Source organism: Parasteatoda tepidariorum, chromosome 3, assembly GCF_043381705.1.
Source record: "Parasteatoda tepidariorum isolate YZ-2023 chromosome 3, CAS_Ptep_4.0, whole genome shotgun sequence".
Taxonomy (NCBI): Eukaryota; Metazoa; Arthropoda; class Arachnida; order Araneae; family Theridiidae; genus Parasteatoda; species Parasteatoda tepidariorum.
Genome location: NC_092206.1, coordinates 65,561,126 through 65,577,883, shown reverse-complemented (window position 1 = coordinate 65,577,883; position 16,758 = coordinate 65,561,126).

Below are 16,758 nucleotides of genomic sequence, written 5' to 3'. Positions count from 1 at the left end.
GCTCTCCATCGTAGTTCTTCAGGCAAATGATGCCTAGAGGTCATTATTACGAATTGGCTATCTCAGATTTTCAATGTCGCAATCACAGTAAAATTTGTGTGCTTTCTCTCAAACTTGGACTTTTATGCTCCAGGCAGATGACGTAAGCCGAGTGCAGCGCCACTAATTTGCATATTGCAATTTTACTCAGCTACTCTTAGTGGACAACATATGCAAATTTTGCACGGTTTGGCTTACTTTTGAAAGAGTTATCGCTATTTTTGTGATTTTTCCTTAATTTATGATAACCAGTGTAGTTACTAATTAATGGTCATCCATCTTGTTCATAAGAAAGGCTAGAAGTGACATGACGTGATACACCCAGAATAACGACTATGGAACATAAATATAGTTAACAATGACAAATTTTGTCTAATAGTAAAAGCGGCATGTTCAAATATTACTGATAAGCAGCAAAACTCAGAGAAATTTTCTCTGATTTTTCATCCATTCTTAGTACTGTAATCTTGTTTCTCTTTTGTACTTTTTTTTTTTGTAATGTCAAAGAAAGTGCTCTGATTCTTTATACGAGTTGAAATGAAAGGTGTACAAGAGAGGGCGCTATGCCACAGGAGAAACGCTTTATGGAGAATTTAGTTTCACCTATATGAATAATTTAAATTTTACAGAAAGAGTCATAAGGCAAAAAGTAAGTTTAGGCAAACTCGCAGTAAATCATTATGTTTCAAATGACGATTTTTTATAGATCTATCAAAAGCAAACAAATTAAGGCAGGATTACGGGATAGAGAAGTAATCTTGCCTTAATTTATTTGCATTTTGATATTTTGAAGAAGAAAAAAATGCTTTTGAGACTTTGTTTTACTCTGGGTTTGTCTAAACTTTAATTTTTTTCAATTTCCTATACTTTAAATTTTAAACAGAATTTGTCATGAAAAATTTGTATGACAGAAAACTACTGATTTTAAGGGGGTAGAGAGTTATGTGTTACATAACCCCCATCAGGTACAGTCGAACTCAGTGGTTCCCAATTTTCTTCGTCTATGGAACCCTAAATGATTGATCTTTTTTTGGCAGAACCCCGAGACTTAATAAATTCCATTAGCAATTGTGAATATATTAATCAAAACACTATTAATTTCTTAAAATATTTATAATGATAGAAATTTGAGCCGTGATGGCTCAGGGGATAGAGCGTTCACTTTCCAATGAGGTTCGAATCCCAGCGGTGGCTTGTCGATACGAATTCCGCATCCGGCTTGCACCGACCACAGTGTTGACGTAAAGATATCCTCAATGGTAGACGGATGATGGGTTAGAGTCACCTTGCCGTCGGGCTAACCGTGGGAGGTTTTCGTGGTTTTCCCGTCCATGTAACGCAAGTGCGAGTTAGTTCCATCATAAAAGTCCTCCACGAAGGCAAATTTCTCTCAATGCTTGATTCAGCAGTTCCATTGTCTTCTGGATTGGGTTCAAAATTACATGGCTACGGGGTTGAATATTGGTTGTCGTAAACCCAAAATAATTGTGTCGGCTGTTCAACGACGGTTATAAAATATAAAATAAAATGATTGAAATCGTGTTAATTATTTTTAAAATATTTAATGAATGGCTACGAAGTATGAAATTTTTTCATCATATTTTATCAATACTAGTTTGAACATCGGGTTTTATGTCAGAACGCTCAATTTACAGGTCTGGTGCTGCATCTTATCTAGTTCATAATTTACGTATGACCGTATGAGCATAAACTGAAACTTAATGAACTGAAATATATTTTTAGTTGGAATAAAAACAAAATGGCGAAAATAAATGTCGAGAATTGTTAAAAGAGAAACATACTTATTCATTGTTATTTTTATTTGATGCAGGTAATATATTTATTACGAAACGCACAGCTATAAGCGATAAGCAGAGAGCTCGCCGCACTTAACTATACTCAATATATTACTATGAGAAAGTACATTTTTAATTTAACTTTTCTTTCTTCACAGGCATAAGAATAACTGAAATATTAAATAAATAATAGATAATTTATTGAATATAAATTTAATGACAGGTTTTGAAAATCGTCACTGATTAAAAATGTTCTATCTCTCGGAACCCTTGTGATCCTTTCACGGTTCGGTATAGTTTTCGGGTATAGCACGAGACTCAAGAAGAAATATACGTATTCTGCACTGTCCCCTTTCTCTAATCTCAATTAGTGTAACTGTTTGGAAATATTTAGAGAATCGTATTTGGCAACTTATAGAAAAATTTCGACTTAAAAAATTTAAAAATAAATAAATAGTGCGTGGTGTCCCTCCGCGCGGAAGAAGTTAAACTTCGCAACCTGCGACGTTAATTGTAGAAGAATCAGCAGTCGTAGAAGGATTACTAGTCCTACTCAACGACTCTTTTTCCTGCTCCGCTCGCTTCCGTGCTCTGTAATCACGGTAATATTGTGCATTTTTCCCTCGTGGACCTCTTGAACCAGTGGAAGTGCTTGTGGTTGCCTCATCGTCTCGCCCTGGAAAATGTATTTGTATTAATAATGTATGTGAATGCGTCATAATGTAATTTCAAAAGAGAAAACCTAACAATCAATTGATATTCACAAGAGACGTACCTTGACATAACCTTAAATCCGTCGCATTGTCCGTGGGATTGTTTTCACTCATTTTTTACAATTGTTATCCACTAAATTTGAAAATAAAAAATACTACCCTATTAAATTATATGTGTATCAAAACAAACTAAAAAAATATTTATAGAAAAACAATACTTTAATAAAAAATATTTTTTTTATGTTAGTGAGAACCAAAACAATATGGAAATGAATGAGGGAAAACTGGATCCTACCACGTGATTTCCAGCCCAATAAAAATGTAGCGTTAAACGTTTAACGCAACCTTGTTGGAAGTCGCATAAGAAGTATAACTTCAAAAAAATTTTAAGAGTTTCAAGCAATTTTACTAGTAGTTCTCATATTTTTTAAGAGAAAACTCAAAATAAGCGGTTTCCCACATATTTATTTCGCACTATTGAACAAGATTGACTAAAAAAAGATAACAGCATTATTTGGGATCATCCCCAAAAAGTATCGTTTCTTTCGCCTGTTTTCCAACCTTCTTGAATCACATTTTCGTGTATGAATGTTTATTGTAAAGTATTATTAATTTGTTATTAAATTTTGTCGTATGACAATATTTGTAGAAATCTCCTTATCATTTTGAGCTTTCTTTTAACCAGTACAAAAACTACTTAGAAAATTTGCTTGAAACTTTTTAAATTTTTAAGATATTCAAATTGGACTTTTTTTCATTAGTTACCAAATACGATTCACAGTAAAATTAGGAAGAATTTTTTTCCACGCATGCGCAGTATAAAAGAACTATTTTAATTATTCATATCTTCCTCGGTTTTAAACGACTTATTCTTCTCAAAATTTAAAGCAGTAATTTTGTAATTAATTTTAAATTGCACCAAAAATTTTGTATTATTTTTNTTAAAATTAAAAAAAAAAAAAAAAAAAAAAAAAAAGGACAAGAAATTTGTCTTTTATTAAAACGTCCATACCTCCATAAATATTTAAGCTAGGATTACGACATTTTGTGCAATTATTGCTTACAATTTTTTTCATCGAGAATAAGCATATGATAACCAAAATAACTGTCACAAGTTACAAATCGATTGCTACATTTTTTGGCATAGGGTGTTCAAAAACATTATTTTCCGTTTGTAATTTAGTGTTGGTCATTCAAACTTTAAACTTCATTTATAAGTATGAGGAATCGCTTGATCTAAACAGGTCTGAAATTGAAATGATTCTTTTAGTATTTTTTGAGAAACATGAAAAAACTGTATTAGTAGAGAAGTATATCCATAATTTTGTTTCTCAAATTGGAGAGTGAGAAAAAAAAATTTTTTTTGTTCGAGAATATGCTTTTGATTTGAAATAATTGTGATAACAACAGCAAAGTAAAAACCAGTCAAAGAGAAGTAAAAAAAGCAGTGAAATCGTTGATAATATTTTAATAAAAAAGATTAAAAATAATTTAGGTCGGATAAAAATAGTACGTGTGAGCTCATGATGTATTTTTAGGACAGTGTGAAAAAAAACCGAGTGATTAATGAGTTAATAATCAGAGAAAAAATAAAGCAGAAAAGAATAACTTTTTTTTAAAAATAAAACGTTGTCATCAACGTCAAAATATTGCACGCTTACTTAACTTAATTCACAACTACTATATAGAACTTGGCATTTATTTCAATATTAGTTGCCATGTTATAGCTTTTAATTTAACTTAACTAGTTCATCTAATGAATCGATCATCTTGTCATTTTTTTTTAACCATCACTTATCCATTGTGCATTATTTATCAATTTATACTTGAATAAAAGAAATTTTGTATTTTTTTTTTTTTCCTTTTTGTAAAAATTTGTCCAAAATTAAATCATCTTCAACGGGAGCAGATTTAACTAATAAATGATGTAAAAGAGAAAGTAAAGAACTTAAGCTTTAGTGCTGCCATCTAAGAGCATAGTTACTAACTTTTTCGACTTCTCAAATGTTTTATGCTTATTTCAGAAGTCAAGGTATCGAAAGAAAGTAAATCGAAACATATAGAAAGATAATACAGAAGTACCCAAAATTGAGTCGGCTTTTCAATGATGGTTTTAAAAATAATTTTCAAATCTAACAATAATACTTGCTTACTCCTCTCAACTTTCACAAGATTCCGTTCCCCCGTTGTGTGAGAATAACTGGCAAGAGATGGCGCCATTGTATTTCTTATTATCAAATTCTTATTAATTCGTAATCTGACGACTCTTAATGTTTTTAATTTATTTAATGTTTATAAAATATTAAAAACGTTTACACATAAATTGCTTGAAATCACCAAAAAAGCTAACAAAATGCTACGGAGATGAACATTGGCAGTCGTAAACTCAAAATTCAGTCGGCAGTTCAATGAAAATAAATTACTTTTTTTATAACTCCTTTTGATAGAGCATTGGATGCTCTTTAATTATGTTGCATTTACAAAAGGAAGTGTATCATATCTTACTATACTGTAACTATAAATGTTATTGTTTATTGAATAACAAAAATAGCGGCAACTACTTTACACCAAGTTGTGTAAAAGTACATTCTAAGCGTTTCAGGGACTGAGGAGGCTGTGATCAGCTCAATTTTAGTATTGTAGCATTAAACATATTTATTTTGACCGTGTGACATACATTTAAAACCAGACCAGATTAAAAAATATAAACATAAAGAAAATAAATCCCTTAAAGGGATAAAAAAAAAAAAAATCATTCTCGTAACATGGGACTGAGAGGCCAAAGGTCCCCTAATATCACGCCAATAATTCCAACTGGAAAGTAAATGAATTGTTCCCAAAGGACAGTTAGGAGCATGGGAAGAGATCCATGGTTGGCTAATTATCGGAAGATAACACAGCCAAAAATAAAACTAACCTTCCCTCATATATAGTCAATATTAAATTTGAAAATAATTTAGGGAAAGCAAATCGCCAAAAAGATTGTTGGAATCAGTATAACCATGCAACTGAAACGTTTTTGTGGTAAGAAATAAAGAATAAAAAGTTGTAAATAGATTTTTGTTTTCAATTTTGTCGCGACAGTAAATTAATGAGTCTTAATTAGTATTGAAATAAGAAGTTAGTCGTTACATTGATTGTAAAGAAAAGAATAAAATACTTCATATTCGCTTTTTTTCATAAATTGTAATAAAAATTAAATAATTGGTTTGATTTAATTAAAAAATTAGATTAAAAATGATTAAAAAAATTAGTTTAAGTAATTAAAGAAATTTTAATACACTCTAAACAAAAAAATCGAAGCACCAAGAAGCAATCATCCGATTGCTTTGAAATTTCGTATGCATGAATGTTTTGAACAAATATGGCTGGAATGATGCCGACTGGGGACGTATAGTCTTTAGCGACGAATCCCGCTTCCAAATGTGTCCTGACGATCATCGAAGACGTGTTTGGAGACNCCATTTCTAGTTCTCTGGGAATTAGTTCAAACGACAAGTTTGAACAATTTATTAATTAATACTGTGCTACAAATTAATACAATTCGAATATTAGTTAATTAATACTGTGTTAAATAGTGCTGTTTTTGTATATTTAAAAGTAAAATTTTGTAGAAGCCTGTAAAAAACAATTGCTCTCGAATATTCTTTAAACCTTCTCTTGATTTTTAAATAAAATTTAATGAGTTATAATTAAATTTCTAGTTTGTTAAATCATGATTATTTATAATCATAATTTAATTTAAAAAAATTTAAAAAGTTACTTATTCTTGAAAGTTAAGAAAATTTCTATGAAATTAAACTAATAATGCATTTTCAGAACCGTTAAAAAAAAACGTTAAATATTAATTATTACAGTATGTAGAGTATTCTTGATATTAAAATGCCTACCTTTTAACCTAAAAACGAAAACTAGTTGAAATCGGCAGAAAGCAATAACAACCCTACACAATTTAGCAGTAATATTACCATATATGCTCCCTAACCTTTTAAGTAGCCTTGATCTTGAATCATATTTAAAGAAGTAATTTTTTTAAGTAAGTTAAAATTTAAAGAAAAAAAAAATCCTATGAATTTTGATGTAGTTTTTGAAGATTTTTTGACCATTTCTTAAAAGGGTCACTAGGCACTAAAAATATAGTTTCAAGAATATTTTTGGCACTAAAACAATGCAACATAATATTACATATGATTAAAAGTTGTACTTCCTTAAGTAAAAATAAAATAAATAAATTAAAATAAAATCTGCATAAAAAACCATAAAAAACCATTAATCCCTTATGCTTAAGCCATAAGATCATCATTTATATGTACTTCCCAACCTTTTCACTTATTATTGATCTTGAATCATAATTAAAATAAGTTACCGCAGGCTCTCAACAAGGTTGATTTATTGCCATCGGTGATGAGATTAAAGAAGAAAAAAAATGCCATAAAATAAAACCAAATGTCATCAGGCATCGGTATGGAACACTGAAACCGGTTTGGAACATTGGAACAATTCAGGTCATAACAGTGCCAACCCAACCCAGCAATTTACAAAATATGTAGTACTCTTAGTATATTTCGTACTTCGAAATGAAATGTGAATTAATGTTTCGTACCTAATAAGTAAATGCAAAACAGGTTCACTGGGTTGAAATAAATTAGTTAATCACATTCATTAGTTAATGCATGCCAAATTACAATTTGATTTAGTGTATTAGATGAAAAATTCATGTTTCCCTTTGTGTTTATTATCAAAATAAATAAAATAATTATAATTTTTTTTCTAGATATAAATAGAATTGTATGAACTATAACTCTTTGAGCTGTTTGTATTTGTGTGTATTAATAGAAAATTGTGAGTTCTTCGAAATAAAAATGGTGTTAAATGGTGATTCTTGTGACAGCCTAAATGAATTTTTTTATCTACTTCGTATCTAAGTAAGTAAATGTAAAATAGGTTTTCTGCATTAAAATATGTCAGTCGATTACATTCATTAGTTTATAATGACAAATTAATATTTCATAAAGTGTATTAAATAAAAATTTATGTTTCCCATTAAATTTGTTTAAAAAAAAAAGAAAGAAAGAAAGAAAAATATGTATAAATGCAGATTTTAATATAAACCTGTTCGAATATGCAAGAACTTTTTTGAAGTACAAAATTGTAAATAAGTCGATGTAAAAATAGAATTAAGCAAGAGTCTGATAACAATTTTAACCCGTCGGGATTGAAAGTTAAGCACTAATAATTGTTAGTTTATTATAATAATTAAGGCTCAATAGTTTGAAGTATAAACATCTGAATTAAATCATTAATTTGAAAAAATAATTAATTATTTAAATAAGAATGTTTAAATAATTATTTTAATAATTTAATTAATTGATTTTTAACAAAAAGAAATAAAACTTAAAAATACTGTTGTTAAAAGAGGAGAAAATAATACTGTTTTTGTCAGAACAAAAACTAAAAATTTAAGGCGCATCATAAAGGAGTAAAGGCGATTTTCAGAGGTAATAAAAGTTGCTTACGAAAATGGAACTTTTTCCAATAACTTATGAAAAATTATGTGAACATTTATTTACTAATCAATCAAATTATCACCATCAAATTATCACCAAAAATAAAGGGTTTAAATTAAATTCGAAATTAAAGTATGTTTAGGTTGGGAGTATAATTGGAACTCTGTGAAACAGAAATAAAATACTGCTTTGTAAGAAACTTCTGACTGAACGAAAAATTGTGACATCGGGTTAAAAAAATTAATGTAGTTTACAGATTTTATGTTTTGAATCATAAATCCCATTAAATAACTACTAACCATCCTTATGACTACGAATAATTTTTAAATTCCATTTCATTGAAATGGCTGTAATAGTTAAATAAACATTAAATGGTCTTTTAATGATAATAATGTGTAATGAAGTATTTTATTCTGTCAGTCTAATGTTACACTATGGGCTATTGGCGACGGCCAGGAACAGGGAAGTACTGAGTGAGTGGGGCCCAGAGGGGCTTTAAAAAGAATGAAATTTTCTGATTTTTTAGTAGTGTTAATAAGCAGTTATTGGTTTCGCTGTTCAATAACTTGATTTGCATAATTTCTAATAAATTATTTAATGAGAAAATATTTTGCGGTTAATTTTTAAATAATTCAAGTTCAATTTTTAATTGACCTAGTATATGCGCGAAAAAAGACTGATTTATTTTAACGAATTAAAGTTTTACTTGTCCATTGTGCCCTTATCTATAAAGCACGTAGTAGGAAACAAGTTTATTTAGTTTATAAGTACTTATAAAAAAAAATATTTAATTATGTGTCTTTTAAATGCTGAAGAAATATTGCCTAAAAGTATCGTTTTCTATTGATGTATTTTTCCTTTCTTTTCACACTAGTTGGGGCGCATTATCAAGGCTTCACTATTATTCATTCTAAAAAATATTTTATTAATGTTAAAAGTGGAATAAATTACAATAAAACATATTTTAAAACAATGTAAAATTTTTCAGTGCTCTTTTTCTTTTAAATTTACAAGGGGTGTACCTTCGAGGACGGCCCACCATAGGAACTGGGGCCCTGAGGGCGATTGCAATTTTAGATCCACGGTCAGTCCGACCCTGGTCAGGAACATCCCTGAGGATGATCCGAAGTATTTTAAAATAAAAGACACCGTTTTTGGAGTTCATAATTTACATTAAAAATAATTGTAATGTTTCGGAAATTGGGGATCTGCATACCTCCCCCCCCCCAGCAATGACCCTTATGAGTACTATTATTTTATTGATAGACAATTATCTCATTGTCTATCTATATTTCAATGTTTGATATCGATTTTTTCTTAAATAAATTTTTTAGTGATTTGCAATTATTTCGGAGTACACTTTTCTTGAAAACAACCACTCAATAAAATGACAAGCGAAAGTTATTCCGATAAGATACTAAGGTGTAAGACAACAATGCCCACGACGCCACATTGACCGCATATAAGCGGAACATCGTAAAAACACGTTTTACCCTTCTCTCGCATGATCCTTTTCATATTCTCAGCTGTGTGAAACGTCATTTACTACGTCACAGATCATGCGATATTTTTCAGCCAATCGTGTAAGGTAACGAGATGGCCATACATACATCGGTTGTAGAGGTAACCAAGTTGGCGAATGTTTCATTTTACGTAGAAAAATAATGAAAAATAATTTAGTACCATATATGATACTATTTAATGTAAATTTAGGGATAAAGAGGGTTTTTCAAGGCAAAATTTTGATTTCTTGAAAAATATATACGTTATGATCCGCTTTTTCGTTTTTATTCTAAGCAATTAGACTCCAAGTATAAGGCTAAGGCGTATAAGGTAAAGATATATATATATATATAATCTTCGTCTTCGCAATGAAATCAAGACCTCCATTAGAGGCAAATCGCTAATAGCGGGTTATTTAGTTCATAAGTGTATTTCTTGGAGTTTTATGCATAAAATTTTAAAATATTTTCATTTTTTAATAGCATTAAAAATTTTAATTTCTTTTCCTAATTCTAGGAATTTTTATTCTTTGCTTTTTAATTAAGCCACAAAACCTAGTTTCGTAATAAAACATTTTTAAAACTAAATTTTTATTTCATTAATTTTTATTGTTACATCATTATTTCATTAATTTTTATTGTTACAACATTATTTCATTGATTTTTATTGTTACATCATTATTTCATTAATTTTTCAACACCTTATGGTTCAAAACAAATTTCAAAACGAATTCTAATTTTTTTAATTCTCTTGCAAAATTTCTCGCTATGTGGAATAGATATATTTTTAGAGTACTTTAGTCGAGAGCTAATTGGATAGTTTTTCATAGTGTACAAACTTCGACAATCACAAAATCCTTGTGTACTTATTTCCAAAACTTGTTTATAATAATTATTTAAGATGAAATATAATGATCAAAGAAAAAATGTTGAATTTTATGAGTTTAATATTTCGAAAATTTTAACGAAATTGGTTTAATTGTTTCTGAGGTATAAAAATCGCATTTTCGCGATAATTTTTAGAACTATTTAACCTATTTCATTAAAATTTTGGATTTGGTTTAAGAGATCAAGTGAAAATAAAAGGTGGACAGCCTCCTATTGATACGAGAAATCAGTTTAAAAAGCCGAATGGATAGCAATATAAACAAGCAGAATAATAATAACTACTAATATTTTTAATCAATAGGTGGAGAATAATTGCCAATTTCTACAAAATATATTTACCCTTCGCCTATGAAATAAGAAGTTTAAGAAATTAGAATGTGATTTAATAGCGAAGTGTCAAAGTTTAGAATAATATATAAAAAATTCAATACATTCTATTTCGAAAAAAAATCTAACATTTTGTAGTTGAAGCAGCTGGAGAAATGAAATTTTTAATTTTAAATAAAGAGCCTCTTTATTCGAAATGTGTCAAAGATCTGGATTTGAAATGAATATTTTTTAAGATTTTATTGTTCCAGGCCTTAATACATTTTCAAAACCTTGCTACACCAATATAAACGAAAGCAAATCCACTAATATTTTTAATTTGCAAATTTCAAATGTTAGGTCTTGATCTATTTTTTATTTTTATTTATTTATTTATTTAAAAAACACTTCACAGCTGTCAAAATTTTTATGATATTTCTTTTTATAATTTAAGTAAGATTATTTTATGCAATTTAAAGCTTGATTAACCTAATATGTGATTTTATTGAAATTATCTTGTGAGTTGAATTCTATTTAGAGACTAAGATTTTAAAATGATATGTTCTTATCGCAACACATCGAAAGCTAATTTTTGGATGATATCATGCTTCCTTACTTAAAAAGGTTTTTAGAAATTAACTTTCTAGCAGGATTCTGCACCAGCATACAGAGCTAGAACAAAGCATATTTTATTAATCATCTTATAACTCAAGAATGGCCATCTTATTCCCCAGACTTGAATCCAATGAATTTTTTGTTTTGCCCATCTCGTAGACAAGGAACGGTAAAAAATATCGGCACTGCCTGGCTTTTTTCAGACACCAGACTGGAAGACTGGTGGTTACTGTCCTAAGGAATATAAGTCACTTCGAATACGGGGGTTTAGTATATACTTGAGGATATATATTTGATATATCTTTGAAGAGTCATGTCCTTTCTTCAATTCTCCTCCATTAGACATGATTTTATTCTTGTTTCCATAACAGCAGGCTACCTTGGAATTTTAATTAGGCGGAGTTCTCGTGAAAGTTAGATAGTAGCCGAATTGTGATCCATGGCAGATAAGTTTGTGACATTCTTACAGAATTACTTAAAGGCCAATCGTTATCCTCACCCTGGCATTTTAGCCCTCTCAGAGCTCTGGATTTCTTAAAGATTTTGAACTTTTTTTTCTATCGGTCGCATTTTTCTTGCAGTTAGTAATTTTAAATTATTCCAGGCCCTCATCCATTTATTCCTTCCATCTAGTTCTAAGTCTTCCTCTAGATCTCGACCCTCCTAGTTTTCCGTATAATAATCTTTGAACATTTCTTTCCGAGTCCATTCTTAGAATATGTCGAAACCATTGGATTTTTTTAATTCTTCCACTTGTTACAATGTCTGTTACAATGTTGCTTGTTGCAATGTTGCTTGTTGCAATGTTGCTTGTTACAATGTCTGTTACAATGTTGCTTGTTACAATGTCAGTTATAATGTTGCTTGTTACAATGTCTGTTACAATGTTGCTTTTTACAATGTCTGTTACAATGTTGCTTGTTACAATGTCTGGTTCCTATAAGGCCAAACATGGTCAGTTTGAAAATTTGCAGGCAAGCTGAAGATAATGTTTTTGTTTAGTTGAAATGTTATGGTATTTCAGTAAGCATTTAAATTACAGTATAGCGTTATGTGTCCAAGTTGCTGCTTGTCATCCTATAAAACAAAATTTATTAGATATTTTGGAGTTCGCCAACTTGAGTTTAGTGAAAATTTTGTTTTCATTTTTAAGGATGTTTTCGCACAGGTGAAAGTGAAATGTTGCAAATACGCAGTCAAATCAAGTTATTCGAATATCGCATCTAATCTAATCGTTACCACTCTTGATGAATGGATTAAAACACTGATAAAAAACGAAACTGTTGAGAATTGAAAGTGATTTTGACGCACCTCTTGTTTTATTTTCAAGTGTGCCTTATCAACAAAACACTTAAAGTGGCTTAACTTTCTCCATACCTTATTCTATCTGATCACCCCCTCCATTTCTTATCAATCAGATGATCTAATCTTGATGAAACAATATTGAATTCGTGAGAATCAGCCTTGAATCGTCATCATCTGACAAACTATTACAATGTTACAGAGCGACTGATTACTTTAAATCTGATATTTATTTACTTACACCCCCCAAAGTCGTACGATTTTTTTTCCTACTACTGATTTGATGCAGATTAGGAAGAAGTGGTTGTGTTGTGATATTTGATAATATTTTACACATAGTAAATTTCATTCGTCATTGTGGCCATGACCGAGTAAACAGACTAATTCTCGTAATGAATATCAGGAAGTAAATCAAAGACGGCGGTGTGTTTACGTTTATGTCATAAGTAGCATGGTTGGATACTGGCTGGATAGTTAGTATTTTTGCACTGAATATTTAAGTGAGACTACAAAAAAAATGTTAGAGTTTAAACAAAAACTAGAAAAAAATGATAAATGCATAAAATCTATTATGTATGGATCTTTAACAATGAAATGAGCGTGTAATTTAATACTAGAAAGACTGAAGATTGCTATATACCTAGAAAGACTTAAGAGTTTTGCCGCTCCAGATTGTTTGCATGTAGATCAATTAGACACAAAAATTCCAGAATATAATCATTATTAATTTAATAAAAACACATTATAGACTTGATCGTAGAAATTCTATAGTATTTTATTCGATTTGGTTAACGAAACTATTTGATTGAATGTAACATTCTCTTTGCAATTATACGTATGCATTAGTTTTTTGGATAATTGAGTTTCGTTGTCTATGTTAATAATAATTATAGCTTGCGTTGAAATACTATTGTTTTTCTTAAGAAAACTGAAGAAACTTACATATACCAAAGAAGGGTACATCTTATATTTAAACTACATGGGTTTATGGCCACTCTGGCCTCTGCCATCATTCTAGGTATAAGGTTTGATACATATACTTAATAAGACTAACACATGAATGATTGACTTAAATTGGATAAAATTACGAAAAATCAAAAATGCTTAACCCTTTCAATAAGTTGTTTTTTTGAATTTCGGAGCAACAAGAGACGAGAGGGGTCAAATTAGCTGTTGAAGCTTGAGTCTTGAGTTATTAACTCAGCAAAGTTTATGAAAAAAAAGCAGTATAGAAAAGTTGATTTTAATACATTCCTAAATATCTTCTTAAATATAATCATAGGACATATGAATTTTAAATTGTGATGCATTAAAATTGAGTAGGCTTGAAATGATTACATTGTATTGCACTGTACTTAGCTAATTTACTAAATTAATTAAGAAAATATACGAATGAATTCAATCTAACATTTGTAATTGTTACCCAGTTCATAAATATTCACCTTTTTTTCTGTATGTCGTTCATAAATATGGCGGTGCAAGTGTGCTTGTGAGATATTGATAAGTACTTATAATGGTTGTGCACAATTTCAATAATTTGTACAAACATATTTTTAAAGTTTACTTTCTCAACTGTAATGTTATCAAGAAAATGTAATTTTAAATAAAATGCCTTTTACTTTAACTGTACATAAAAAAGTAGAAATATATAATTTGAAATTAGCAATTACTTAATATTAATAATTTCCTAGAATTTAGAGGAAATTTTAAAATATGAATCGCAGTCGACCTTATTTGACAGTCCAGAATACTTTTCGAACATTTCTACTACTAATTCCACAGTTCTGGCATGCACTTTATTGAAAAATCATTATTGCTATTGAAAATACAGAATAATGTTTGTACGTAATGTTCGTACTTCAAATTTTCGACTTATGTATCGTAATAAGAGCTTTTCTTAAAGGTTCTATCAATATCTAAAAATATATAGCAATTAAAAAATAATAAACATCTAATTAATCGTGCATAATGTATGCATAGACCGTTAAAAATAATTATTCTCAGATTTTTCGCTTAATTTATTTGTTAGAAACTTATCTCGATTCTTAATTTGTTACAAAAATGTATCTAAGAACGACAGTTTTCAATTTTTTAATAAATTAATTTCAATTGTTTATCCTGTTAATTTTCGAAAATATATTTAAATATTATCAATTTTACATCATTTACCTTGCGTAAAATATTTCATCTATACGAACGGTCCACGGCTTGGCGAGTAAAACGAAACATTTTTGGCGCTTAACATGATATTCGTTGGCGATGTCGTGATAGTTTACTATTACAACCCTTTACATTCATCCTGATTCTGAAATGCGTAGAATAATTCAAAACTGTCATATTTCGTGTTACGTTTCGTCTTGTCATATCGTTATCTTCTTTTTTAAATAATCATTTGTAAATATTCACATCAAATTTAAGGCACTCGCACTGTTAGTGTCATATTTAAATTGACTTTGATGCTGAATAGTTTGTATCAAAAAAGTGTTGGTTGTTGGAAAGANATAATCTGGTGCTTAGCATGGAGAGACGATGCCAAGCAGCAATTACAGTAAGGGGAGGTCATATCCCATACTAGGGAACATCTGCCAGTTGTACTTACGCTTCTTCAGGCAATCATGTGTAACGCCACTATATGTCAAATAAAGTCTTTTTTTGTTCCATACCCTACTTTAAGCTTTATATTCATTCCTGCGCCATTATTCTTTTCCCATCGTTTAAGTACAAAATAATGTACATCATATTCAAATTTCATGTCAATCGGATGATTTCTTGTAGAGTTATGACAAAAAACGCACTTGTTTGTTGCTTAAATTTTGCACACCAGTGTATATACTTTATGAGACTTGCACATGAATGATTAAATAAGCACTTCAATTGGATATATGACGAAAAGTCAGAAATGCTTAACACTTTCAATAAGTTATTTTTTGAATTTCAGAGCAACAAGAGATGAGTGGGGCCAAATTAGCTGTTAAAGCTCGAGTCTTGAGTTATTAACTCAGCAAAGTTTATGAAAAAAAAGCAGTATGGAAAAGTTGATTTTAATACATTTCTAAATATCCTCTTAAATATAATCATAGGACCTATGGATTTTAAATTGCGATGCATTAAAATTGAGTAGGCTTGAAAAGATATGCCATACATGAGGGATTTATTGGAAGGCAAAATCGCCATGAAGATCTGGGGGAAATAAAGTGACAAAAGACACAGTTTTCAAGTTACTGCATTGTGTTGCCATCTAGTAAAAATTTCGGAATCTCATGAAGTACCTACTTGTAAACAATTCTTAACGAAAGAGATGACTTGTCACTGCATTGTTTGTCACTGTATTGCACTTTATCTTTACTAAATTAATGAATAAAATATACGAATAATTTAACATTTGTAATTGTTTCCCAGTTCATAAATATTCCCCTTTTTTTCTGCATGACGTTCATAAATACGACGGTGCAAGTGTGCTTATGAGATATTGATAAGTACTTATAATGGTTTTGCACAATTTCAATAATTTGTGTAAACATATTTTTTCAACTGTAGTGTTATTAAGAAAATTTTATTTTGAATAAAATGCCTTTTACTACCTTACATGAAATAGTAGAAATATATAATTTGAAATTAACAATTACTTAATCTTAATACTTTCCTAGAATTTAGTGGAAACTTTAAAATATAAAACGCGCTCATTTGACAGTCCAGAATCAGGGCCGGATTAAGCGTACGCGGGGCCCTAGGCCATTCAAATTTTTGGGGCCCTTAGATAAAAATTTTTTTCCGTATATTTTTTATTCATTCAAATATTAAATTATTTATATATCTTTTCATTTAAGAAAGCATATTTAAAACAAAAATAAATAATGCTAAATTAAATTTTACGTTATTTTATTAAATTAGAACTAAAAAATAATCATGGCATTTTGAAATAATTAGAAAAATCATTGTTTTTCTTAATTTTTTCAAATTTATTTTCAAAAAATCCATTCTGAGGGGGCCCCTATTCATTGGGGGCCCCAGGCCATGGCCTAGTCTGGCCTAATGGGTAATCCAGTCCTGTCCAGAATACTGTTCGAACATTTCTACAACCAACTCCACA